Consider the following 25,749-nt stretch of genomic DNA (forward strand, 5'->3'; position numbering starts at 1 on the left):
AGGGATGGATTTAAGTAGAAAACCTGGCGAACGTTTCAAGTATTTGTTTCCACAGCAGGAGAGACTTGTGGAAACACTCCAAATGGGACTGGTTGGAAGTGAAGTGAAGGAGTAACCAGGCACGCTTGCCTCCAGAGAACGGAAGCCTTGTCTGGGAGTCTCGAAAGACAGGAGTGTGTAAACCTGGGAATGTGGGTAAGAAAGGAGGTGAACTGGAACTATCTCAGAGAAAACCCGAAGCAGAAAACTGAACGAAGTGTTCATAGTCAGGATTAAAAGATGATCAGGAAAAATAAAATCTTGAAAAGCACCTATGAGAATGTTTGTAAAGCACTTGGAATTCCTTGGCGGTAACACTAAACAAACACCATTACCTCAAGCTTCTTTAATAGCGACATCTGTCTATTAAAAAAAAAAACAAAAAAAACTTCCGTTAGCTCCCATAACCACGGTTATAAAGATCTCCTGACAACTCAGAGAATCTTTCTTAAGCAAGAAAACAAAGCAAACAAAACCCTCAAAAACAAAACAAAACAAAAATAACAACAAAACAAAACTCTGCTTGCTTTTCTCAGGGAAAGACAGGAACCATTTCTTTAGGTTCTTGTTTTGGCTCCTTTGGTACCAGCTGAGCCAACAACCCTAGGGCACACAGCAGACATGGCTCCTGACATGGGAATTCTAGGGGAGCCAGACTGCGGTGACTTGTGACTTCAAAGTCTTCCTTTTGCCAACATACCAACAGCTACGTGCCATGACTGTCCGTCATGGCACTCATCTCTGAGCATACTGATAAGGCCACATACAAGGGGACATCCCTGGGAGCATGGCCCTCTCTGAAAGCCATGATCCTGTCCATCCCTCCAGCACGAAGCACACACATGCATAGCAGTGTCATTGAGGAAAGGGACAGGGTGCAGGACAGGCTTTGCTTGCAGGGCTTTCCTAACACAGATAAGCAAAGGATGTCAGTCTCCTCGGGTCACCTCTCTTGTTGCCATACAAAGTCATTTTTAAAGATTTTTGAACAAAAGTGCTTATTAGAAGCTCTTTAGGCGTCAAAGGTTATTTTTCAAAAAATCAAAGCTTTCCTGCTTCTCCCTTCAAATGACATCTGGATCTCACATGAAACACTTATTTTAAGCCTCTGACTCTGACTTTTGAAATGAGGAATTTAAAGCTATGGGTTATCTCTCTGAGCAAGCCTGAGAGATGGGAGGAGCCTCAGCAAGGTTCCTGAACTCTGGATTCACTTCCTTCCCAAAGACACATCAGGTTCAGCCCTCTTCCCTGGCTCCCCCTTGTACCCCTGAGGCATGCCTGAGACCTGAACAGGAGACTGCTGAACACATAAGATCCTACTTATCCACTGTTCCTCCCCCACAGTATAATCTTAACTCTAAGATTTTTAAGGCCTAACACTACAATAGCACTGTATTTTCTTCCGTATTGCTCTGTATCCTGTTCCAGTAACATGTCCCTTGTAACAAAAGAACATTTATATAGACAACTACTTCCCATTAGTTATCCAAATCCCTCTGCACAAAGGACATCTGTGAGCATGTGCCTGCACATGTGTATGTGTGTATTTCCCAAATGCACACATTCATCTACCAGTTGCCTTTCCTTCCAACTTAATACACTGCAGAGCTAGCTCTTTGTATATGCATATGTGTGTGATATATGTACGTGTTAACATGTGTGCATGTGTACTTGAATGTGGACATCAGATGGTGACGCTAACTTTTTCGGTTACTCCCCATTTTCATTTTGGAGACACCACCTTTCGCTGGGTTCCATGGTTCCCTGATTAGACTGGTTTGGCTGTCCAGTGAGCTGCAGAGATCAGCCCATCCCTCACTCCCCAGGTGGGATTACAAATGCATACGGCCACACTGGTCCTTTCATTAGGGTGCTGAAGATCTGATCTTGGGTTTCATGATTCTGTGACAAATATTTTACTGGCTCCCTAGTCCTTCAGTTCTTATTAAAATAGTTCTTAATATGAATGTGCCTTGATTTATTCTACCATATCTCTGTGACTAAGTATTTACGATGTTTAAAACACACACACACACACACACACANACACACACACACACACATCTTGGTATTATTAAAATACCTATTTTCCAGAGTGAAAAAGCACAGCCATTTTCTTTTTCTTTCCTTCCTCCTTTCTTTCTTTCTTTCTTTCTTTCTTTCTTTCTTTCTTTCTTTCTTTCTTTCTTTCTTTCTTTCTTTCTCTTTTCTTTTTAAAAATATTCTGGTTCTTGGGAGAACACAGAAGTTTGCAGCAATCAACATTGTCTTAGGCAGAGGCTGAATGTGTCCCCTTCACTCTGTTGGCACCAACATCAACTTTTGCTCACTTGGAAGTGCCTGCCACCCTGAGGAATGGTATCTGGCTGCCGGAATTTTCATCTCATTGACTCCCAGCAAGCACCACTGCTCTTCCCTCACCCTTAGACTTTAGATTAGCCTTTACCCTCTGGTCACATCCTTTCCCCATTTCCCTCTGAGCTTTTTGTCTCCCTTATCTACTCCTGGGAAACAGCCCCTGGTATATTCTGACATGGGGCCCTTTATCCTTCAGACATTTTGGGAATGCTTCATTTGGTTTGGGAGAGCTTTTTACTATGCCTCAAAGTTTCATTTTTCTTCTCCCCTTTTTCCCTCCCCCTGACCCTCTCCTCTCTCCCTTTCCTTCTCTTTCTCTCACTCCACTGTGTAGTAGCAGGGTTCCTGAAACTAGCAATCTTCCTGCCAGAGCTTCTCAATGCTAGGATTGCTTGCAGGTGAGGGCCACTATGTCTGCTTCTCTCTGTCTCTCTGTGTCTAATCCCCCAACCCCCAGTGTGTGTGTGAGTGTGTGTGTGTGTGTGTGTGTGTGTGTGTTTGAGACATGACCTTGAACTTCCTATCACCTTGTCCACATTTTCTCAAGATCTGTGACCACATATCCCACCATGCCAACAAGGTTTCCCATTTCCCTTTCTTAAGTCTACCTCCTGTCTTTGCACACAGATATTTTTTTTTTAATCCTGTCGTTATCAGAGGTGCAGATGTGCTGTTTGCTATTATACAGTATTTTGAGTCTTCTAAGTCCCTTTGCCAGCATGGGCGCTACACGCTTCCATGTTTCCAGAATGTTCTATCCTGTTCTCTGCACTTCCCCAACATGGCCACCTCTGCGATCATTCATTCCAGAAAAAGAAAAGGGGGTCAGGGTGGCTGTTGTTATTTTTGTCTTTCACAGCAGGTTTTGTGAGTCAACCCTGCCTTGGGTTCTGCATTAAAATGTGAGCTTTATTTTGATATGCAAACTCAAGTTTCTGGGTGTGTCTTTCAGTGCTTCCAAAGTGGGATGGCTCTATCATTTTCTTTCTCTTATCTCTTGTACTTCCTGGTACTGGGTACTGTCAACCAATTACGGACTGATGGACCAGCACCTCAGACTCTCCACCAAGTCTCCTTTAGACCTTATTCCAGGGTCCTTGCAGAAAAAGATGGTGCCTCGAAGACATCCTTCCCTTCTTTTCTCTTTGACCTTTCTGATAAGAACCTTTTTTTTTTAACCCAGCCTAGACAGACCCAGTTGCATGTGAACTGTTGTAAGCGCAGCAGCATGATCTGCCGCAGTGAGCATCTAACAAGGCCACAGGCACAGCTTGACGCTCCTTCTCGTCATCATTTGCATACCCAGTCACGTCTAGGTTTAGGAATCTAGACTTTGAAAAATGTGTTTGAAAATAATTTCCATATTTATATTTAATCCATGACTGCCTTTGGCCTGTCACTGCTTTGTTGTTTACTAAGCTGAGGCCTGGTGGCTCCAGGAGCACATGCCAGAGGAAGGTGTACTGGACCATTCCTGCCATGAATGGTCACCATACCTCAGTGGCCATCTCTGGCCTTAGATGCCACCCCGGGATGATGCTGCCTTTCCAGGAGAGCTCCAGGCCCCTTGCATCTACTGTTGCTGTGGGACCAGCAGCCAGACTCCACCTTACCTTAGTGTCTGCTACTGCTTCTAATACATTTCCTCTGGAGGGGGGAGGTGGAAGAGCAGCAGGTATCGCTAACAAAAGTTGTTGCTTCCTTGGGCACCGGGCAGCCGCTATAGTCATTTCAGATAACATCAGTCACAGAGCTGTGATAACATCAGGATAATGGCAGCTGTGAGGGTTCCAGCTTGATGCCAGACTCCCTCGGAGTCACGTCAGTTTAAGGTCACTGATTCCACCAAAGACAGCCATTGTCACATAGCCAGTTACTCACAACATAGACTGAGAAACTTGCTGTTCACTGAGGTACTTACAAGTGTGTGTGTGATATGCATGGATACATTCACATTTACACATAGGGGTGCATTGCATGGGTCACTGTTCACACTTCCGTGTGTGGGTGCATATTTGCATGGGTCACTGTTTGCTATTGCTCTCGATCACTTTCTGCCTTGTACACAGAGGCAAAGTCTCTTGTTGAACAGTGAGCTCAAAGTGTTGGCTTGTCTGGCCAGTCAGCTTGCTCTGGGATCCCTTGGTTCTGCCTCTCTCAAACTGGGATTGCAGGTAACTACCACATTCACCTGGCGCTTACGTGAATTCTGAGGACCGAGATTCAGGTCTTCAAACTTGCTATGGCAAGGTCAACTGCTGAGCCATCATTTAGCCCTGAGACCGAGACCTTTTATCCTTAGTCAGTTTGATTCTGGAACCCTGTATGTTTTTCAACACACCATTGTTCCCTGCGAACATTCTTGACTTTTATAGTTCTTTATAACCAACAAGGGAGAGACTAGAAGAGTTTTTATCAATCCCACTGACTTCCCTCCTCACTGGAGCCTTGATGGCTGTATGAAAAGGCTGCGTGTTGCACATGACAACAGAAGTTCACGGTGGGGTCATGCAGACAAAATGGTGGCAGGTAGTAGGGAACTGACATGCTGTGTGACACTTGGTCAGTTTTTTAACTTCTCTGTGCCTAACTCATTAGTTTTTGCAAGTATTTGATGTTTTCTTCCTCAGCCTCCACCTTTTCCTAATTATTGTTATTTAAACAACAACAACAACAACAACAGCAACCCTCTAAATTCACCTAACTGCTTCCCAGGAAAATAAGTTTTGTTTCCAAGTAGCAAGGGAGAAACAAACTCTAACACACCACGATTTTATCTCTGTTTCAGAATGCCAAGGTAAACTCCACACCATCCTTTTGGTTTTATTCCATACTTGTATTCAAGCAAATAAAAGTAGGATCACAGGACAGAACTGTTGCTACCTTTTTGGCTTTGAATCCAGAGAAACCCCTGGATATTGCCACATAATCCCCTTCCCAGGAGAAAGCAGGTATCTTATGGCTTTAATCCCTTTATTTACAGAGCATTCTGTACATGGTTTGTTCAACAGGCTCAGCAAGGCTGAGGGAGTCAGCTCATCTCTTTCCAGGTAAAGGGGCTCTTGAACTTGCAGGCTTGCTTTGCCATCTTTGGAAAGCCAGCCTTCAGAGTGTCCTTCTGGGATAGAGGAGCGAAGGACAGCACTGAGTTCTGCCTTCTCCAGTGGTGTACGTCCTTCCAAGGTCCCCTCTGTCACACCTAAGCTGATCTTAAGCCATCCTGTGGAACATTCAGGATGCTCTGAGCGACCTCTCAACTTATGCACCAACTTTCTGGGCATCCATTCCCTACTGCAAGATTGCTACCATGGGATTTGAAGGCACTCTTCAAGGCTGCTGATGCTGACCAGATGACACATGATGGGAGAGCCTTGGGGTGCTGGTTTAGTGTGTTTTGGAAACTAGGCTATAGGCTTCAGGCATTGGCACTATTTGTCATTTTCTTTCCTTGCCATTACTCTCTACCTTTATCCTCAAGTGACAGCTGTAAGGGAGAATCAAGGTGTGTAACACCGAACTGTCAGTTACTTTCTGGATGGGAGCACTAACTTGACAAGATGGTCTTTCATACTTATGGCTACTTATATGCACGTCTATATCAAGTCATTCCTGTACTCCGCTCCATTCCGCCTGGTCATGTTAGTTAAGAGCAGAGGCTGTGAAGTTAGAATAGCCTAGTTGGAATCCTGCTTCTGTCACTGCTGACTAAGTGTGACTCTGGAGAAATCACCTTTAAATTTCAGATCCTGTGTTGTGGCTAACTACCGTTTGCCTGCCAACAAGCTACCCCGCCTCTCTCCTGTAACTCACTCTCTCTGCCACATCTTTTTCTTTTATTCAGGGTCTCCTTTCTTTGTGAGGTGCTCTTCTGTCAATTCCAGCCACAGGATCTTGTGAAAGTCCTTATGTTGCCACATATCCATGAGTACCCTGGACTCAGTCACAAAGGAGTGGTTGAGAAGTAGGGTACCTGACTGGGAGAGTGGAATCTTTTGAATTTGGGACTTTAAAAATAAGAAGAGTTCCCTCTAGATCATTTTGTAGCATAAGCTGCAGAAACCCCAAGCAGCCATGTTCCATTGACCATGGAGAAACCATCCACCTACCCTATAGAGAGAAAGAAGAGCAAAGCCAATGGCCGCAAAACAGCAAATGCAAATGAGAGAAAGGAACAAGATCAATGACAGAATTGAAGTTTTCTCTCTCTCCTCTCTTTTCTGTTGATACTATCTAATATCCTGAAGATCCCCACAGCAAGTTGAGGATACATCCTATACCTGGCCCTGAGCCTTGAGGCAGTGGCTTAGAAGTCTACAGAGGAGCCAACCTCACTCAGCAGATCACGTGTCATTTCCTGACCCAGAGGTCAAACCCTGCTGCCACGTCTAACTACCTGCAGTCTTTCCAGATTTTTTTTTTCTATTCTCCATTTTGTACTCCTTCCATAAATCCTTCCCTGGGTCCAAAGCCTCCTGATCAGAATGTTCCTGTATGACCTTGTGCTGGCAACCTTTTATTGACAATTTAGCATAGTCTAAGGGGGCTGCGAAGAGAGAACCTCAACTGAAGGTTTGCTTGGCCTGGCTGGTCAGGCTATGAGGAGCTGTTTCAATTACTGATGGATGCAGTAAGGTCTAGCCCACTGTGAATGTTAAAATTCCTTGGGCAGATGATCCTGGGCTGTATAAAAGTACTAGCAAGGGGTAAGCCATTAAGCAGCATTTTTCTGTTGTTTCTGCCCTAGAACTTTGCTTTGAGCTCCTGCCCTGATTTCTCCCAGTGATGGATGGTGGCCTGGAAGGTGCTCTGTTCATGCTGTTTGTCATAGCAACAGACAAGCAAACTAGAACAGACCCTTGCCTGGGGGGCTTCCACACCAAGGAGGTGACAAGAACAGGGCTTAGGCAGGCTGACACCAAAGCCTTTGCCTTTTGCTTTTTTTCTTTGCCACTTTAACTCTCTGCTGGGCCCACAGAGTCCAGAGAATGGCATAAACTATACAGTAATGATGCCCCGGATCATCTGTCCTGTTCTCTGTAGTAGCTATAATGTACCTGGGACCTGTGGAACACAGAATGTCTTAGGTATCTGAAACAACAGGAGGATTAATGGTTCCAACAAGAAACAGTACTGCAATGCAGAAGGCCCTAAGTGCCCCCTGAAGACCACACAGAGTCAGAGGTGATTTTCCTGGTTTTCAAAGGATGCTAACTCCCAACCTGCCCTGCCTTTGGCTTCCTGATCCATCTCATTACACCCTCCTTCACAGTTCTCCTCCAAATTTCAAATGCTTTTGGTATCTTTAAAGAAAACATTACTTAAAAATATGCAGAATCCTGTCCAGGGATCTCAGACACATTAAGACCAGCAGGGCTTTCAAGTATGTCTCCAGACGCTAATGCACAGTGAGGCAAATTGTCTCACATTTAATAAGCTGACCCAAACCAGCAAGATCAGCTTCCCAGGCAAAATTTTCAGAGCTAGAAAAATCTAGCTAGACCTGAGCAGGACCTCCTGGCCAGATGAGTCTGCAGAGAGCTGTTTTTATCATTGCAGGGTGCTCATGCACAAGTGTCAAACAGAAGGTAATGGGAGAAGCTGGAGAAGAGACGTGTTGCATAAGGATGATGACAATTTTCCAGAGTACACATCTGAATGTAAACTCTGATGGTCATGAATGTGCTTTCCGGGGCAACAGAGTGACTTCATTTCAAACTTGATCATAGAGGAAATCTAAGGCACGGGGTATGAATATATATGAAACCCAGCAAGCCAAGCCCTACCCATGATAAAGACTCGCAGGATTACAGAGGGACTAATGGAGCTCAAACGGAAGAGGCCAACGTTTTTAAGGATCGCTGCAAGACCACAGATACAGCAGGGAGCGGGGAGGATATTGAAAGCTCTATGTCTAGAGGGTACTCACTCTTCCACTCAGTTACCTGGCTGGACCAGGGGACAGTTTGCACACACCATACAGACAGTATCAAAAGAACTCAAAGGGCTGGGCTGGTAACATGGCTTGATGGATATAAGCATCCATATGGTAGAAGGAGAGAACTAACTCTCACAGGTTCTTGTCTGAGTTAAAAATGCTCTCAATGGCACAAACCCTCTTTCCCAAGCATAAATATCCAGAACAAATATTTACAACTGAATAAGTGAAGGGCAAATGTTAAAAGAAGTTCAAACTCCACCTCCCCCCCCCTTGTCAATGCAGGGTTTGAAGGAACTTATTAATTATGTACAAAATAGTTCTGCCCAGATATTCTAGACAATGCTAGGCCAAACTAGAGCTTTCAACAACACTCTGTCAGCCCTAAACTGATATGCCTCTCCCAGCCTGGAAGATGGAAAGGATGGAGAAGAATCTCTTCCTGGTTCCACTCTCTCACGCTCTGCTTCTGGCCTGGTTTTCTACGTGGCATCTGCTTTCCCCATCTCTAGCCTTGTCTTCCTCCGGTTCATTCTCCATCCAGTTCTCAAGGTGATCTCTCTAAAGCACAGAACTTTCCCATCCATGTGCTTCTCCCAGGCCACCAGTGCCTCGTCATTCACCTTCATCCAACCTCAGTGGAAAGGTAGGCATTTTTTCCTCACCTTTGTTCCTTGTCTCCTCATTCCTGCCTTTGTTTCTCTTCAGCATGCCACTTCAGTATCGTTGGCCTCTGCATAGCATTTGATAGCAATACTCTCTGCTTTCACTGACTCAAATGTCTTCATACAAACTGCATGTTCTACCTCAACCCCCTAGTGCCCCCTAGTGCCCCGGATGACCTTCACTCTGCTCTTGGGGCTCAGCTTAGGCAATGCCCACAGTCATCCTGAAGCCTCTGCTTACCATGGCCCCGAGGTGGATTTGAGTTTGAGATCTCCTTCTTTGGCATTTCCATTTCCCATGTATATCTCAACTACCAAACTAGCCAAAGAGCATCACTGTGTTGGTCTCCTTCAGAAGACTGGGAGATGTTGGCAGGATTGAATTTTATTTTCTTATATCCCTAATGCCTGACATAGGGAGGGAAGCATCCCTCGATTGGCACGGAGTAAACATTAGCAAAACAAGCGAGTGAACATTTCCAAAAAGGATCTTTTTCCTGATGCTTTCATATAAGCTTTGTCACATTGACTTTGGATTTGGCTTTGTGACTTGCTTCACTAATAGGATATCAACAATATATGACATGTGTGGAGATTTGCTGAGCAATGGTGACATAGGACTCATGCTCTTGGAATCCTGCTAACGGGGCTTAGCACTCTGTGAGCCTCTTTGAGGATAAGTTGGAGGGGCTGGATCCCTTCTGAGATACAGTGTTAACATCAGGAACAACAGTGAGGCCATTTTGATTATTCAGGCTTGGTTAACTGTCAGGTGACTGGCTAGATGTATGAGGCCCTGAGAGTCTGTTCCAGGGACCACACAGCTAATCCCAACTCAAACCAGCCACCCACGTAAAGAAAGCAGAATAGGAAAAGGGTGGTTGTTTCATGCCATCAAATTTGAAGGTAGTTGCCAAGCAGCAGAAATGTATTAAAATATATCATTTAAGGGAAAGCTTTAATACCTATACCAGGCAGAACCAACAAGTGAGGAGAGAGGTTAGGAGATTGCTCATTCATCAAAATGCTGGCCTTGCAAACATGAGAGTCAGAGTCCCATGCCCAGAACCTACTTTTAAAGGCAGGATATGATGACACACACTTGAAATGCCAGAGCTGTGAAGGTGGTGACAAGTAGGTCCTCAGGACTTACTAGCCAGGCCGTTTAGCTTACCCTGTGTAGTCCAGATCAGTGAGAGACCCGATCACAATAAATGGTGGGCCATGACTGAGAATAAGCACCAAGATGGTCTTTCATCCTTCAAATTCAGGTGCACGTATGTGCACACATATGTAGAACACACATGTGCAACACCCATGTGCAAGATAAGAGGGAAAAGCAAGCAAAAACTAATAGACAAAAACAGCAAAACTTCTTCAGTAAGCACAGAGCTGACATCTTTCTTAATTATAGTCCACTGAAACAGTACTAACCTTACAATAGGAAGGAAGCAGTCCCACCTCTCCCACTGAAGAGCCTCGTGAATGTGACAATTCTAAACTTTGGGCCTCTTAGATGCTTACTGTAAAACGGGAGGTTGTAACTTTATGTCTATCTGGCTCTATGTATACATGTATCTTTCTTATCTCACAAAGCTGATAATACAACCGGTCATATATGGAACTGCCGATGTGCTAATGTTACTGAAATGAGTTAGAAATATTGAGTTACAACACTTGCTGACAACATACTTAGCATCCAGCCAAAGCAGGTGGGCTGTCGAGGGAAGATGCTCCAGAAAGGGGACCTAGCAGCAAGCTCCTTCCTATTGGGTGATGATGGCTAACAGGTGCTTTGCCACCGTGAGCATCACTGATTAGCATTGATTTCTTTAACGAGGTGCTATTTCAGGCAGCACTCCTATAACTCTCCTCCTGCCCCACTCCCAGGGTTTAGCACCTCCTTTTCCATTCTGCTGAAGGTCAGGAGGAAACCTGGTCTCCAAGGAAGAAGCTCAAGGCCAGGAGTATGAAGATAACGGTCATGCTCCATCTCTGGCTAGCTCTGAGATTTTGTCCATTCCCTTTGCAGAGACGGATTCTCTCTCTATAAGGTGTAAAGGTGACAACCGTTGTCAGCTTATCAACAATGGGTTGGAGAAAGGCCAGCATAATCATGCAAACAGAAGTAGCTTGAAGCTAGCCATCCCTGAGCTCGGCACAAAGTCAAGGTTAGTGTGGGCGATCCCTTAGAGAGGCATATCTGGAGTATACAGAGTGTCAACCACACTTCAGGTACCAGGCTAAGCAGTAAGGGTTGAAGGAGAGAACGAGGAAACTGACATTTTGTGATGTGAGACAATTCGCCTGCAGCCACATAATTAATAAATGACTTAATTGAATCCCAATCCTTACTGACCTTCTTCCAATGCCCAGATTTGCCCAGTGCTGGGCACCCTCCAAACGACCTGTCCGGAGCCTGTAGGAGATTGGAATTATTGGCTAGGTAGTTTGCCATTAAGTAGGGTCATCAGCTTGTGGCTAAAGAAACAGATGATCACAAAAAAAGGGCTAGGGGAGAAAATGCCTGTTTACAAACACAGCTTAATTAATTAGTCAACTCAGACCAAGCGGAAGAGGTGGCTTCCCAGATGTCTGACATAGAGAATTAATTAACAGAGAGGCACCAGTCCCCAGGCCTTGGGTTCATGTCCGGACCACATGGTGGAATTAAATTACTAAATTGCCTCAGTGCTCCTCACCTTAAAACTAAATTGTCCCTCAACTTAACTAAAGCCATTTGACTGAAAAAAATATTCATTGAAAATGACAACTGAATTGAAAAGCCTCGGCCAATTTAAAGCTTTAAATGAAGCTCAAAGAGGAAGGCAGAGAAGTTTCTAAGTACTTTTGGTGTAACATTAGAAGGTTCTAGAATAGAGTGAAGATGAAGTTAGGTTGAACGGCACAGATAAAATTCCATGTCTATACTTGCCGCTGTGGTTTGAATACGAAACATCCCCCACAGGCTCATGTGTTGAATCACTTGTCCCAAGCTGGCAGAGATATTTTGGGAGATGCTGGGAGCTGTGGATGGTGGAGACTAACTTGAGGAATTAGATCACTGGGTGGATCCTTGGCCGCTGAGTTTTGTCTCAGGTTTCTGTCCTTCCATTAGTTTGAAAATGTAATGTCCCTCCCCAGGTTGATGTGTTTGAACTGAAATTCCCAGTTGGTGACAGTGTTTATGGAAGGGAGGAGAATCTATAGGAGGTGTGGTCTAGCTGGAGGATGTGAGTCACTGGGGCAGTGGGCTCTGAGCAGTTCAGGCTAGCCTTGGTTCTGGACTGAGTTCTCTCTGGTTTCCATCCTCTGCGACACGAGCAAGACTCCCAATGTTCCCTCCACCCTGGACCAAGCCACTCCCACCACCATCAACACTGCCGTGCCTTCCCTGACATGAAACTATGAGCCCAAATAAATCCTTCCTCCTTTGAGATGCTGCTGGCCATTCATCAAAATGCAGAGAAAAATCACCAATCCATGTCCTCTCTGCTTCCTGTCACCCATGAAGTGAATCATCACTCCTTCGTAGGTTCTTGCTACCATGACATTCTCCTTCAACATGTCGTAGCCCAGAGTCATAGCTGTGGTCTATGGCTTGACATTTCTGCAGCCATAAACAAAGAAAACCTTTCTTCCTTCAGTCCTATTGGGTAATACTGACACTGCAATGAGGAAAACTGGGGTGATCGAGGCAGTAAACTCTAAAATCACTGTAACCCCCGTTAGGGTTAGTCACTGTCTTGCTTGCCTCATCTTTCAAGCCACAACCCAAATATTCTAGGGAAAGGCAAAGCATCCAGATGCCTCCACTTTCAACATCATTTCGCTTATATAAGATAAAGGATTCCTTAGGAAGGAGACAGAAATATGAGTCTGTGGGAGTCACAGCTCAACGGGGTGGACCGATGCCGGAGTAAATACCATAGAGCCAATCTCCAGTGAAGCAGTATAACGTTTCCAACCCTGTGTGGGTCTGTGAGGAAGTCACATTCCAGTAATGCTTCCGCTTTCACAGTTAACGTTTTCTGGGGGTGGGAGTGGGGCTCCAACAAGTGGTCTTTAGCCCGTTGTTTATATTTCGTCAGTTAATTTCCATGTATTCTGCACTGTGTTTGGATCTCATCTTCTGTCTAATTAAGCAGAGGGAGTTAATGAAGTATGAAGTGACTTTGGGCCACAGAGTAAATAGAAGAACATGCAGGGGCATTGAGGGAGAAGGTGGGCACACAGCAAAGAGTCCAGGGGTCTGGAGAAAGGGGAAGTGGACACGGTGGAGTTCAGTGCACATGAATGCTGTCTGATCTGGCTCTGACAGCAATCTAGAGAGGTGTCAAGTTTGTGTCCGAATCCCTTATTCACCGTTAAAACTCTTATTTTTCAGAACAACTGTAATGGGATTTCTAAGCAGCATTTAATCTAAACAACAGTGTCATCCTGTGGAGTACAAGAATTGAGAGCACTCATCTCTAGCAAGCTCTTCCTTTTACAACTGTGAGATGGGGAAATATATCATGATTCAAAATCTAAAATGACCTCAAATCCATGCGCAGGAACGGTTTTCTGATAAAGGGTGCTCAGTCAGCCTATCTGCTAGGAAGGAGCAACGGGAGAGGCAGGAAGAGGATACAGTGTGAGGCCACCCATGGGGCATCTACGCTCCCTGTCAGCCACACCTTCAACCTGTCTTGAGGGGAAAAGCCCTCACTTTTGGGAGCCTTCATCTTAGAAGGCTGTGGCTTTGTGCAAGTCTGCAGATTTTTTTCATCAATGGGGAGTAAGGATAAATGGTTCAAACCAGTGACCTTTAAAGTGTGATCCCCAGACCATCCCTCCCACACCCATCATTATCATCATCACCATCACCACCACCATCCATCAGTGGCAACAGCAGCAGCAGCAGCAGCAGCAGCAGCAGCAGCAGCAGCAGCACCAGCACCAGCACCTGCACCAGCTGCTTGGGCATTTTCTAGTGATGAAAGCAACCAGGACTCTACTCCAGATCTGCCCAGTGAGCAGTCTTGTTGGTGGAACCCACCTACATCTGAGTTTCAACCAGCCTTGCAAATGCTATTGTTTAAGGACAATTGGTTCATCCCATTATTTTTTAAAAAAGGAATTCATGGAAGAAAGTGGGGATGGGGGTTCGGTGGGAGGGTGACCACGGGGTCCATGAGGACATTGACCAGAACTGGAAATGGAAGCTGTCAGCATACTCTTGCGTCATCAAGAGCCACAGGGTAAAATCCTCACTCTAATGAGGATTTTAATATTTACCACGCGTCCCCTGCCTGGCTTGCTGCAAGCTGTTGAAAAAAAAAAAAAGATGTCTTTTTTTTTAATTCAAGAGATTTGACTTCAAATAGATAAATTCCCATTTTGAAACGATTTCTTTTGCTCCTAGGACAGGTTAGTCTTAACCGATCCATTGCTATTGTTAACACTTGCCTTTGGATGACAATAGATTAGATAGAAATGTGCATATAACAGTTTTTAAAAGAAAAAAAAAGATATGATCACCGTTGTAATTGACTTTCCGAATGCATTCATAACTCACCCCCAGCTACTGACATAAGCACCGCCCCCAAGCCCACCCCCACCTGTTTCTGATTTTTTCCTTGGCTCCAGGCCGGTCTCAGCACCCACGACGCAGCTGCTGACAGGAGGAAGGTGCAGAAATGATGGAAGAGCTGGGTCACAGTAGATAATCCATTTATAGATAATAAAAAAAATGGGTGTCACACTTCACTGACCATGGCAGCCCTGAGCTGTTATACCTACACTGGAGATCTTTCAGACCCGAGACGGATTTCAAACCAAAACAAAAAACCCATACGATTTGGCCGTGTTACTAAGAGTGTTTTACCTCAGCTGAGAATAACAGGGAGAATCAGACTCTCTGACCAACAACTGTTTACTTGTGACATATCTTGTGCTAGGTTCTGAGGGAGATCCTATACATAATGCAGAGGAGATATGTCGACCCTTCCTTCAAGGAGCCTATGATAAAATCGAAAAGGAAGAGATACATGTCCCAAAGACTATGATGACTTAACTACACATCTACTTCATGACACTCCATTTTGGCTCCATAGACAACTTTGGTGGCCATTCTGTGGACTCACATGAATAGGGCTTCAGCTGCCTTCAACATAGGGCTGCCAAGGTCCCTGGGAGGTCCCCTCATTGCAGATAGACACAAAAGCACCATAAATCTTGGTTGACCTTGCATAGGAAAGATTTTTATGGGTCAATCCTGAAGGTGACATCTTGACAACTGCTAACTTGGTTCCTGCCAGTCACAGTCACACAGGGTAACAGGAGTCAGACATGTGACCATATCTTACTGCAACAGGGAAATAGATTCCCTGTGTCTATGAAGAAGAAAGATAAACACGTTTTGGTTAGAATATATTAATTCAGCCATGTAAAACATGACTGGAGATGAACAAGGAGGCTGGATGTTGGTAGTGACTTTCTCCACACAGCCTCCACAGATGTAATCTTATTCCACTGTCTCCCACTATCTTCCATTGTCAAAGCTCCCATCGTCTGAATCCTTCCTTAGAGTGTCAGAGAGCATCCGATAGAGCAGTCTAAGGATGGGTGTTACAGGAGTCTGTGGGACAGTTCATCAAGACTGGGAAAATTCCTGTTACCTTTGAGTCCCTCCGTCCAACTAGTGAGTCAATTCACAGAAACCACATCAGCGTTGGTCCTTGTTGGAAAACACTAAGTTTTACTCAGGTTTCTGAGCTAAGAGAGGGTCCAGTCAGGCAGGGTGCTAACTATTCCCTCAGCCTGAATGTCTGTCCTAGAGTCTGAGGGGATGTCAATGCTAAGGAGAGGTTTAGGATTATAGAATATTAAGAGATATGTGGGCAGAGAGAAGAGGAGATGGGGAAATAAAGTCAGTAGAAAATGGGGAGGGGATAATGTATTTTCTCCTAGGTTTACAAACAGCCCACATAGATAGAGGACCCGTAAGAGTTTCCCTGTGTAAGGAATATATTTCCTGACCTTGACCTTGACTTTGACCTATACCTACACCTATATCTATACCCCTGCTATCTTCCCCTCAACTGGCCAAGGCAGTGGTTTATCAGTAAAAGTTAGCAGGAGGAGGAGCAGCAGCAGCAGAAGACAGAAATGCACAGGTAAACATGTGTGTCTCACTTTTCAGCAAAGAGACGTTTCCAATTGAAACCAACAGACACTCAGTGTCTGCGGTGTTTGTTGAAAGGAACAGACAGAAGTAGTCATGAAAAGGTACAGAATGAGCACAGAAGGGAGAGCATCTCTGTGAACATGGCCCTATCGCTTGCTGTCCTGGACCCAGCCATTCCTTTACTTTAAGTGACATACTGCTTCATGGAAGCAGTTTGTACCAGCGAGGAGGTAAATGCTTACTGGATTCCCACATTATGTGCCGGAAGGTATTTTACATCTCTGGCATTTTGTTGTGGAGAAAGAAACTCAAACAGGATTTGTGCGTGCCTGTACCTGTCATTAGAATACTAGCCCAGTCTTCTTTTTTTCTTTCAACAAAGTCTCCTGCATAGCTGTTGTGATTTGAATGTCCTTATCCAAAATTCATGTCAAAATTTAACCCCACTGTGAAGTATTACAAGGATAGAAGTTTAATGCAACTTTATATTTAATAATAAGTAAATCCGCAAGAATGGGGATCTGATCTGATGGGACTGTAGATTTCTAAGTAAGGGCAGGAAACCTAAGCTAGAAGGCTTTGCCCCTTCCTCTACTTCATGCTACTACCTCTGACTCTGCAGCATCTTTACCAACAAAAAGAACCCTACCAGAATCAGCCACCCAATCTTTAACTTGCCATCATTAAGAAGCACGGATTGAATAAAACTCCTTTTCTTGCTTACTATTCACTCAATGACATTCAGTTACAACAACAGAGAAGAGCTATTAGGAAACAAGCCCTTTGCTTTCTGTAGGGGGCAGTGATGACAACTGTAGAGAGAATATCTTGTGTATTTATGGATATATCACTGTCAATTAAAAGGTCTATGGCCTATGACTTAGGCAGAGAATAGAAGGTGGGTCATCGGGAGTAGAAAGAATTGTGGGCGAGAAAGAGGCAGGGAGACTGACATGAAAGATGTGACCAGACAGATACATGGTACCTGAGCACAGGTAACCAGCCATAAGGCAAAATGTAGGCTAAAATAATGGGTTATTTTAGTTACGATGTAGTCAGAGTAGAGCCTAACTATATGGCCAAGGTATTGGTAAATATATTTTGAGTTTGAGTCTTATTTCTGGAAGCATGGGGCTTAAAGGAAGAAGCAGGGCTTAACTACAACAGACAACCTTTTTCCTGTCTTTCAGAGGGCCACCTTCAAGCTAGAGGAAGAGATGATCAGCTAGTATAGAGCCTTCTGTCATTTAACAATGGGGATGGCTTCTGGCAGTGTGTCATTGGGTGCTTTTGACAGCATGTGAATATTATAAGTGCATTATATTATATAAGAACAAGATAGTAAAGACGTCAGGAAGAAATGAGATCTTATGAGACCGATGTTGTACATGTGGCTCTACTGTGACCACAACAGTACTATGAAGGTTGGAAGCCATCAGCTAGAAAGAGCTGCTATCATGATAAAGGTGGGAAAGAAGATGGTGTGTGGTGAGATTTAGACAAGGGGAAGTCTAAAAGAATTATTATCTTGCTATTCGACCTTGATCAGGATACTGAGGAAACAGAAACTTATCCACTCAGGAGAATGTGGCGAACTGAGGCTGGCAAGATTAGGAAGTGCCCCAAAGTTTGACAGCTGTCAACTTGAGATAGCCTAGAGTCCTCCAAGAGAGTATCAACTCAGAGATTGTTCCTATCAGACTAGCCCAAAGTCATGTCTGTGAGGCATTTGTCTTGATTGATTGATGATTGGTGTAGGAGAGACCAGATCATTATGGAAAACCTTCCCTAGCATGAGCCAAAGAAAGTGAGGCTGGCAGCAGCATTCTTCTAGGCATTCTTCCATGGTCTCTGCTTTACTTCTTGCTAAAGCAGAGTTCCTGCCTCATCTTCCCTTAACAGTGGACTATTACCTGGGAGGTCAAGCTGAAATAATTTCTTTTCTCCCCAAGTTGTTTTTGGTCAGCGTATTCATCACAGTAACAGAAAGCAAACTAGGACAGATGGGAACTTTGTGATGATGATGATGATGATGATAGAGAAACACAGTATATTCTTGGAAGGTAAAGACAATGGGGTTGACAATAAATTTTATATAGGAGAGGAGAAGAGAGAAGCATAGAGGAGAAGACATGAGAGGAGAGCTATGAGATAAGTTTCCTGTCTGCTGTTTACCAAGGTAGATCTTGTATAGAAAAATTCAGTGACATTGACACTGCTTGATCTGAGATTAACATCCAAATCTACCTCTTAGGGATCTTGTAAACTCGGTCTAGTTTTTCTCTGTATCTTAGTATCATCCTTGTATATTAAAGCAAGCCAACTAATAACATCTATTCATATGTTTATTGTGAACATTCAAAGTTAACATCTACAAGGCACTTAGGCTGTTTGTTGTGTAGGAAGCTCTCCATAAGTATTGATGGAAATGAGACCGAGAGGGTGGGAAACAGACTTGCAGAGAAGAGTCAAAGTTGGAGAAAAACCCAGTCTGAGATTTCTACCTTCTTCCCCAGGAGAAATATCCAAGTGGAGGTAAGTAGAAGAGTGCAGGATTCCAGTGAAACGACCAAGCTAGAAATATAGACATAGGAACAGAGGCATTTAGATGTAACCCATTGCATTGGATATTATAACACTGCCTTTGGTGAGCAAATTCACTCACCTGATAAGAAATTACCTAAAAATGAAAAGGATACTTTCAGGGTAGTGTGTAAGAAAGGGGACTAGGGTCCACCTGAGTAAACGATGCTTAAGTTGAACTCTGAAGGGCAGGCATGTCTCTCTCTGTTCAAGTTATATCACAGCACTGGTCCCACAGTCAGCAGGTTAAGATATGCATATTAGAAAGCAATGGGACATGGAAGTAGGAGCTAGCTATGCTTTTCATGGATATGTAAGCTGAGGGTTCAATGTCCTACCACAGAGAGACTTGCATGCCCACGTTTATATTGCTGCACTGTTAACGATAGACAAGATTGGGAGTCAGACTAAGTGTCTGTGAACAAATGTATGGATAAAAAACAATGTGGCCCTTGTATGCACAATGGAGTTTTATTCAACCACAAAGAAAAACAAAGTCTTGACCTTGGTGGGAAGATATATGGAACAGGAGATGTTAGGTGAAGTAAGGTAGGCTCACAGAGATGAAAATATGCTGTCTTTCCCCTTAGATGAAAGTCGTGGGCTTTAATGTTCTATGTTCATGTATGTGTGTGGGAGGATGAGCATAGGTCATGAGAACTAGAAGAGATAAAAAGAGATCTCAAGAGGGGAGACGGAAACCAAAAGACGTATGGATGTGCGTGCCATGAAGGCAGAGATGCTACTAGCATGAGGGGTGTCAACAAGAGCAAAAGATATATGCTCATGTCACGGTGGCAGCTCATGTCACACTGACGGCCAGTAGTTACTTTGTATACTAGTTCTAAAATAATAATAAAAATAAAATAAAGACAATTAGCTATGTACCTGTGTGTATTTACTTAAGAAAAATAAATACCCTTTGGTTTTAGAGATAATCTGTCACCTACAAATGTAAATGTCCCAATTTCCAAACTGCTTACAATTCCAGAGAGAAATAGTTCACAGCTTAGTCAGCATTTTCTCCAAGCGATAAAGGTGATCACAACCTGAAGTCTTTTCTAAACCAATAGATTGTTACCCTGCATAATCGGTGATCCCAATCCGAAGCCTTCCCTAAACCAATAGATTGATACCCTTCCTAGCCGAAGAATAAAGAGCACTTGCGTGAAAAGATTTACGGGCTTTCTTGATGCTTAGGACATTAGAACTCTCCTGTGTACAGAGGTGCTGTAAAGACGAAACAGCGTGTTTAAAGAGCTCGCTGATGATTTCAAGGAACTTCTCCATTTCTTCCCCTCTGGCGCGGAAGTCCAGGCTTTACTTACTAAGAATCAGAACACTGTTTCCCTAACTAAGGCAGCACTTGGTGAAGCGTTTAGTCCCAGACGACGCCACTGACCTGGAAATAAGCATGCATATCTAAACGGCAAAGGGAGTTTTAAAGGAACAAGACAAGATTCCGACTGACGTGGAAAGGAAGGAGTCTGCTCTTCAGAGGAGACCTGCTGCCAGCTCTTCGCTCGCTGTCCCTCATGGTGAAAGTTCTGAGCTCCTTTCCTTAAGCCAAAGAGGATGAAAACACAGCAGAGCAGTAAACAAGATCTGCTGGGTGACCGACCCTGACCGGAATCTTCAATGTTTGCACTCAAAAGAGATGTTCCCAGAAAAGGACACCTCCTGACCATGTCCTCCGCACTTTGCTTCACAAGGGAACTAAAAGAAGTCTTATGGGATACTCTGAGGTCTCCCACAGTACCTAGAAGTGGTGATGATGTATTTAAAGGTCTGTACGAAGTACATCAAAGCCAAGTTATGACCATGTGTGTGCACGGGTCCCTAATGGACGTGCACACAAGCAAAAGGAGTCATTGGTCACCGGCAGAAATGATCACTGAGCACGGGCCAGAGTGTGTAGTTGGCAACTCTAGGGGAAATCCAGGAACATGACTCCACAGAGACAGTGCTGGGCCTTCTAGTTTTGGGTCTATGCCTCTGTCACAAACATGCATCTTAACTTGCAAGATTAATGCCTAGCTGGTCAAGTACAAACCCAATAGACTTCTGTTTGAACTTCAGTTTCAAAATATCTCTGTGTTGAAGATGTAAATTCCAGGGTACATATGTCCATACTGAACAGTGATAGACCTGCTCAGCAAAGAAAGATGGGGAAGCTTCTGGAAAAATCACATCATCCTAACAACTGGGTATACCTGGTGAGAGTAGTCAGCCCAGGCCTGCTCTATCCTCCTCTATAGAAATGGATGGTTCTGAATCTTCTCATACTACTCCACTAGGACTTCAACCCCCACCAACCCCCCCGCACTCCCCCCACCCCTCTACCCCCTGCCTAATTTAAGTTCCTCAATTATGACAACCCATGGAGAAGACTAACCGTGCTCTGTGCCTTGCACCCTACAGGCAAAGCGAAATGAAAGGTGGAATTGATGGGATCACTCTTATTCCTGGAAGAGGGACAGTCTGCACTCCAGGGAGATACCGTATATTCTCTCCATTAACTTAGAAGGAGAAGGATGCTTGCAAAGTGTAAAGTCTGTAACTTGCCAGGGGTGGATTCAATACACGGCAGTGTAACCATTGGTATGCCATAGTCTCTCCTGAAGCCGCTGTCTTTCTTGGGAAGGCAATGCAGGTTGTATCATGCCTGTCCTACTAAAGATTCCTGCAGATTGTCAGGGGCAATGCTTGCCTCACAGGATGAGGCAACCAGTGGGCAGAAGCTCCTGATGCTGGGCAGTTTGGGACAGACCACAAACCCCACAGGATTCTGCAGAGGTACAGCTTCAGTGACCAGACATGGAGAGGTTGACCTATGATAACCTAGCAGTCACCACGCTAATAGCTATTTCATACCTGAAAACCAACAGTGGGTCACTTCTCTGTCCGAGGTCCCATTTTCTTTTAAGATGCCATAGGTCTGCAAGCTCCCTTCCCCCTGCAACCTTATCTTCTCTTGAAATGGACATTCACAAACTTCTTTTTTTGATTTCTGTGCATTCTACAGGTCTTGACCGGGCCCGATACTGGAGGAAGTTTAGAAAAACAGTGCCACATAGATAGGTACCCGGCCAACACCCAGGTCACTCTTGCCAGCACCTGCCACACCCTGAGTATCGGGTTTGCATTTCTCTACCTAGCTCTGCAGCCTTGATCATCTCTGGTTCCCCATTTGTTCTACGCCTTGTTCTGTCTCTCTTTCCTCTACTCCTCATTTTCTCGCTTCATTCCCAATGCCTCTCATTTTCCCAGACCCCGGAAGCTCCCTCCCCTCACTTTATCCCTCATGTTTTCTTGAGACAAATTCTTTCTGCTCAAAGAGCTAAGCTACTACAGGTAATAAAGCGTGTTCAAATGATACTTCTTCTCTGACAGAGTCCTCGGACAGGGAAGCAGTGTGCCCTTCCCTTAGCATTCTGCTTATATGTCGGCATGAGAGGTAAGAGCATCCGTGGGAATTCAGGCCAGGACTTTGTATAGGAGTGAGACACTAACAAGCAACAGGCAAACCCTTCCCTATCGATACATCTTCTCTTTGTTATCTCCCCAGAGCTGTTGTTTCTGATCCTGGCTCCTCTTCACACACCTCTTCCTGGATGATGGTTCCCTATGCTGAACCCCCCGTTAAAAGGAAAGAACTAGAGATGATAGTGTGTTGCATATCGATGAGCTGCTGGGTTTTCAGACATAATAACACAAACATTAAACACTCTGGACCATTCTGAACTCTTCATTGAGAATAAAGAAGATGAGGTCCAAGGGGTGACCGGGTTCCTGTACTCCAGAAACAAAATGTGGGAACGAAAAGAAGTCTATCTAGAAAATCTATCAAGTAGGTAAGGGTCAAAGTCTTTACCTGGACAGGTCAACAAAAAACATTGAAAAACACTTATTTGGAAATGATTTTAATTGAGGAACAATGCTAACCTATTGGTATAGTTTAGCTTCTGTTGTCCCAACATGCGTGTTAGCCAAAAAACAACTTGAGGAGTAAAGGATTTATTTTAACTTACAGGTTCTAGTGTATCATTGAGGGAAGCCAAGGCAAGAACTCAAAGCAGGGGCTTGAAGCAAAAACCTAAGGAGGAATACTGCTTATGGAGCGCTCACTATGGCTTACTTAGCTAACTTGTACAGCCCTGTCTCATCTGCATAGAGACAATCCAACCACTGCTGGGCCTTCCTACCTCAATTAGCAATTAAAATATGCCCCCACAGACATAGCCTCAGGCCAATGTGATGGAGACAATTTCCCTGTTGAGGCTCCCTCTTCCAAGGTGGCTCTGAACTCCTGTCAAGTTGACAGCTAATAACCATGAGTTTTTATACTAGGGTACTTGTTTGGTGGAGACGATTGTAGTATAAGGAGAACCATTTTGGTTGAACTATCCACAGATGTTTCAGAGTTTCTTCTTACCAGGAGGCACAGGACCCCCCACACACACACTTGCTTCACCCTCCAGATACTCATCCCAACTAGCAGAGTTCCCTCTGCAAACGCTGACTCAACAGTCCTTAATTACACCGTGTTAATCTGAGGATCAGGAGAACTCACAAGGCTTTGCTAGCTCTCAGCCTGTCCAGCCCTTACTGTGCCTCAGATTTTTCTTTATTTTCTCCGTGACATTAACTTCCTTTTTGTCCTTGGCTTGACCGAGCTTCATCCTGTTCCTCCCTGATTACTTGACCAATTTGTTGAGGCCGTTCCCACTTCGCCTCATTGTTGGACTTAATGAACACGTTGTGGCAGCATCCAAGTCAGGGCTGACAGTATTAACTAGATGTGGGTCTGGGACCTAGACCAGTGCGGCAACATTTTTATGCGTTCACTTGTCAAAAGGAATATGTGTGCAAGCACTTTAATGAAGTTCATTTTAGAAAATGTAAAATAATTCTCTAAAATCTGGGATGTTTCCAACAGAAACTGACATTTTTTGGCAATTTAAAACTGTCTCTCCACATAGGTGACATTAAGTAATCAAAGTCATTGTTCAAAACATAATTTTATTTCTTTAAAAAAACTCAACTCATTATTTTGACTATAACAGCTAGTACCTGTTGTCACCAACATTTTCTGGGAATTAGTCTTGCTGACATTTTGTCCTGCTAAAGGAGATCAAAGCCTTACAATCTTGCTCCATCTCTGTCAGTTAGTGTATGACCTTGGGTGGTATATGACCTTGGGTTAGTCAGCTGACCTTCCTCAGCCTAGACTTGAGCCTCATCAGTAAACGGTAGATGTCTATTTGGTGACCACTGATACATCTTCCAGATTCAAGATGTTGTGATTTTTCTCTTAATTAAGAAAGTAAGTATTTCCAGGGGCAAATTACTACATGAAGTCTTTGATTGCATGCTTTCCCATGGCAGTTATATATTTTATTATAATTTTGAACACACTTACATAGGGTTGGGTTGGATTTGCAAATCATTTAGAATTTGTTATCTGAGAGCCAGACAGGGTGGTTCACACCTGGAATCTTAGCACTCAGGAGGTAGAGGCTGGAGCATCATCTTAAGTTCCAGGTCACTGGGTCTACCCAATGAGTTCCAGGTCATGCTGAGCTATAGAGCAAGACCCTATCTTGAAAATATCATTTGTATGTTTATGTATTCCCTTTCTATGTAATCTTGAATGTCTGAATGCTGATTACGTGATGGGTTATGTGATGGCTCGTTTTCTCATGGTAGCATCAGCAGCTGATATTTCATTAACATTTCTCACATGAGAAAACAAAAACAAAAACAAGCAACCTGAAGCACAAGCTGGTTTGGGACTGCCTGGAGTCACACAACTTGCTTATGAGGGAGTGGCAGCTTGTAGCTGGGTTAGGACGTAGTTCTGAGGTCCTCTCCCCTGGTGGGATCCTGCAGTCACTTGTTAAAACTCAGTCTGGGTTACACAGGAAAGTGCTATCACTCTACAGCACTAAATTGAAACATCTTACCACACAATGGAAGACTGCCTCTCTCCCAGTGATAAATGACCATCAACTTAGCCTCTGGAGAGAGAGAAAAAAAATATTCTAAATTTTCTTACATCAAGAATATATAAATGATCCTTTTAAGGAAGTATGTAAAGACTATTTTATAAAAGATATTTGGCTCCAGGCTTGGTAAAGATTTATAATTTTTAGAAGGTTAGGCACTTGATACTAATCTCTTTAATAAAAACAACTCTGTTCTCTCTTCCCTCCTCCCCACCTCCCCACCTTCCATTTCTCTCCCACAGTTTTCATCCTCCAGGTAGGGAAAAGACTCCAACCGCTCCTTCCTCAACTTCCCTAACACCTTTCCCCTCCAATTCGCTGGCTTCCTTGGACTTTCCTGCAAGGCAGTTTCTAAATAAATACATGTTTTTCCAACAGGGAAAACAGGAAGGTATTCTAGTGACTTAATGTGGATTAAGGGGATGAGTAGAAAGGAAGAGATGTATGAAGGATATGTTGAGAGGAGTGACTAGAGCGACTCAACAGTCTCTTCACTTCAATAAAATATATTCTTCTAGTCAGTCACTAGAGACCATTAGAAGGCTTAAAAGCACTCACGAGACAGTGACTCTGATACAAGAAAGGAATAGTCTGCAGTAGCTGCTGTGTGGAACAATAAGAAACAAGAGCTGGCCACAATACAAGTCCTGGGCATGGAAAGATGGCTCAGAAGTTAAGAGCACTTGCTGCCCTTGAAGAGGATGGGTGTTCAATTCTCAGCACCAACACGGTGGTCTATACTTCCAATAGGAATACTTCCTATTCTAGGGCATCCAAAGCCATCTTACTCTTCTGCAGGTACCAAGAGCACACATGGCACATATGCATACATGCAGCACATAGCACGGATGCATTCATGCAATGAAGATACTCTTACCCATTATAACAATCTTCAAAAGTTTTGAGAAGTGTTCTCTATGCTCAGCTGCATAATCACATAGACAGAATTTTTTTTTAAAAAAAAAAATAATGACATAAATCTAAAGA

The 25,749-nt window shown here is 44.0% G+C and overlaps 1 protein-coding gene across 5 annotated transcripts in view; it reads right to left on the minus strand.

Moving 5' to 3' along the window:
- Grin2b (glutamate ionotropic receptor NMDA type subunit 2B) overlaps window positions 1-25,749 on the minus strand; it is a 450,218-nt gene that overhangs the window by 56,089 nt on the left and 368,380 nt on the right. The window lies entirely within an intron of this gene.

Source organism: Mus caroli, chromosome 6, assembly GCF_900094665.2.
Source record: "Mus caroli chromosome 6, CAROLI_EIJ_v1.1, whole genome shotgun sequence".
NCBI lineage: Eukaryota > Metazoa > Chordata > Mammalia > Rodentia > Muridae > Mus > Mus caroli.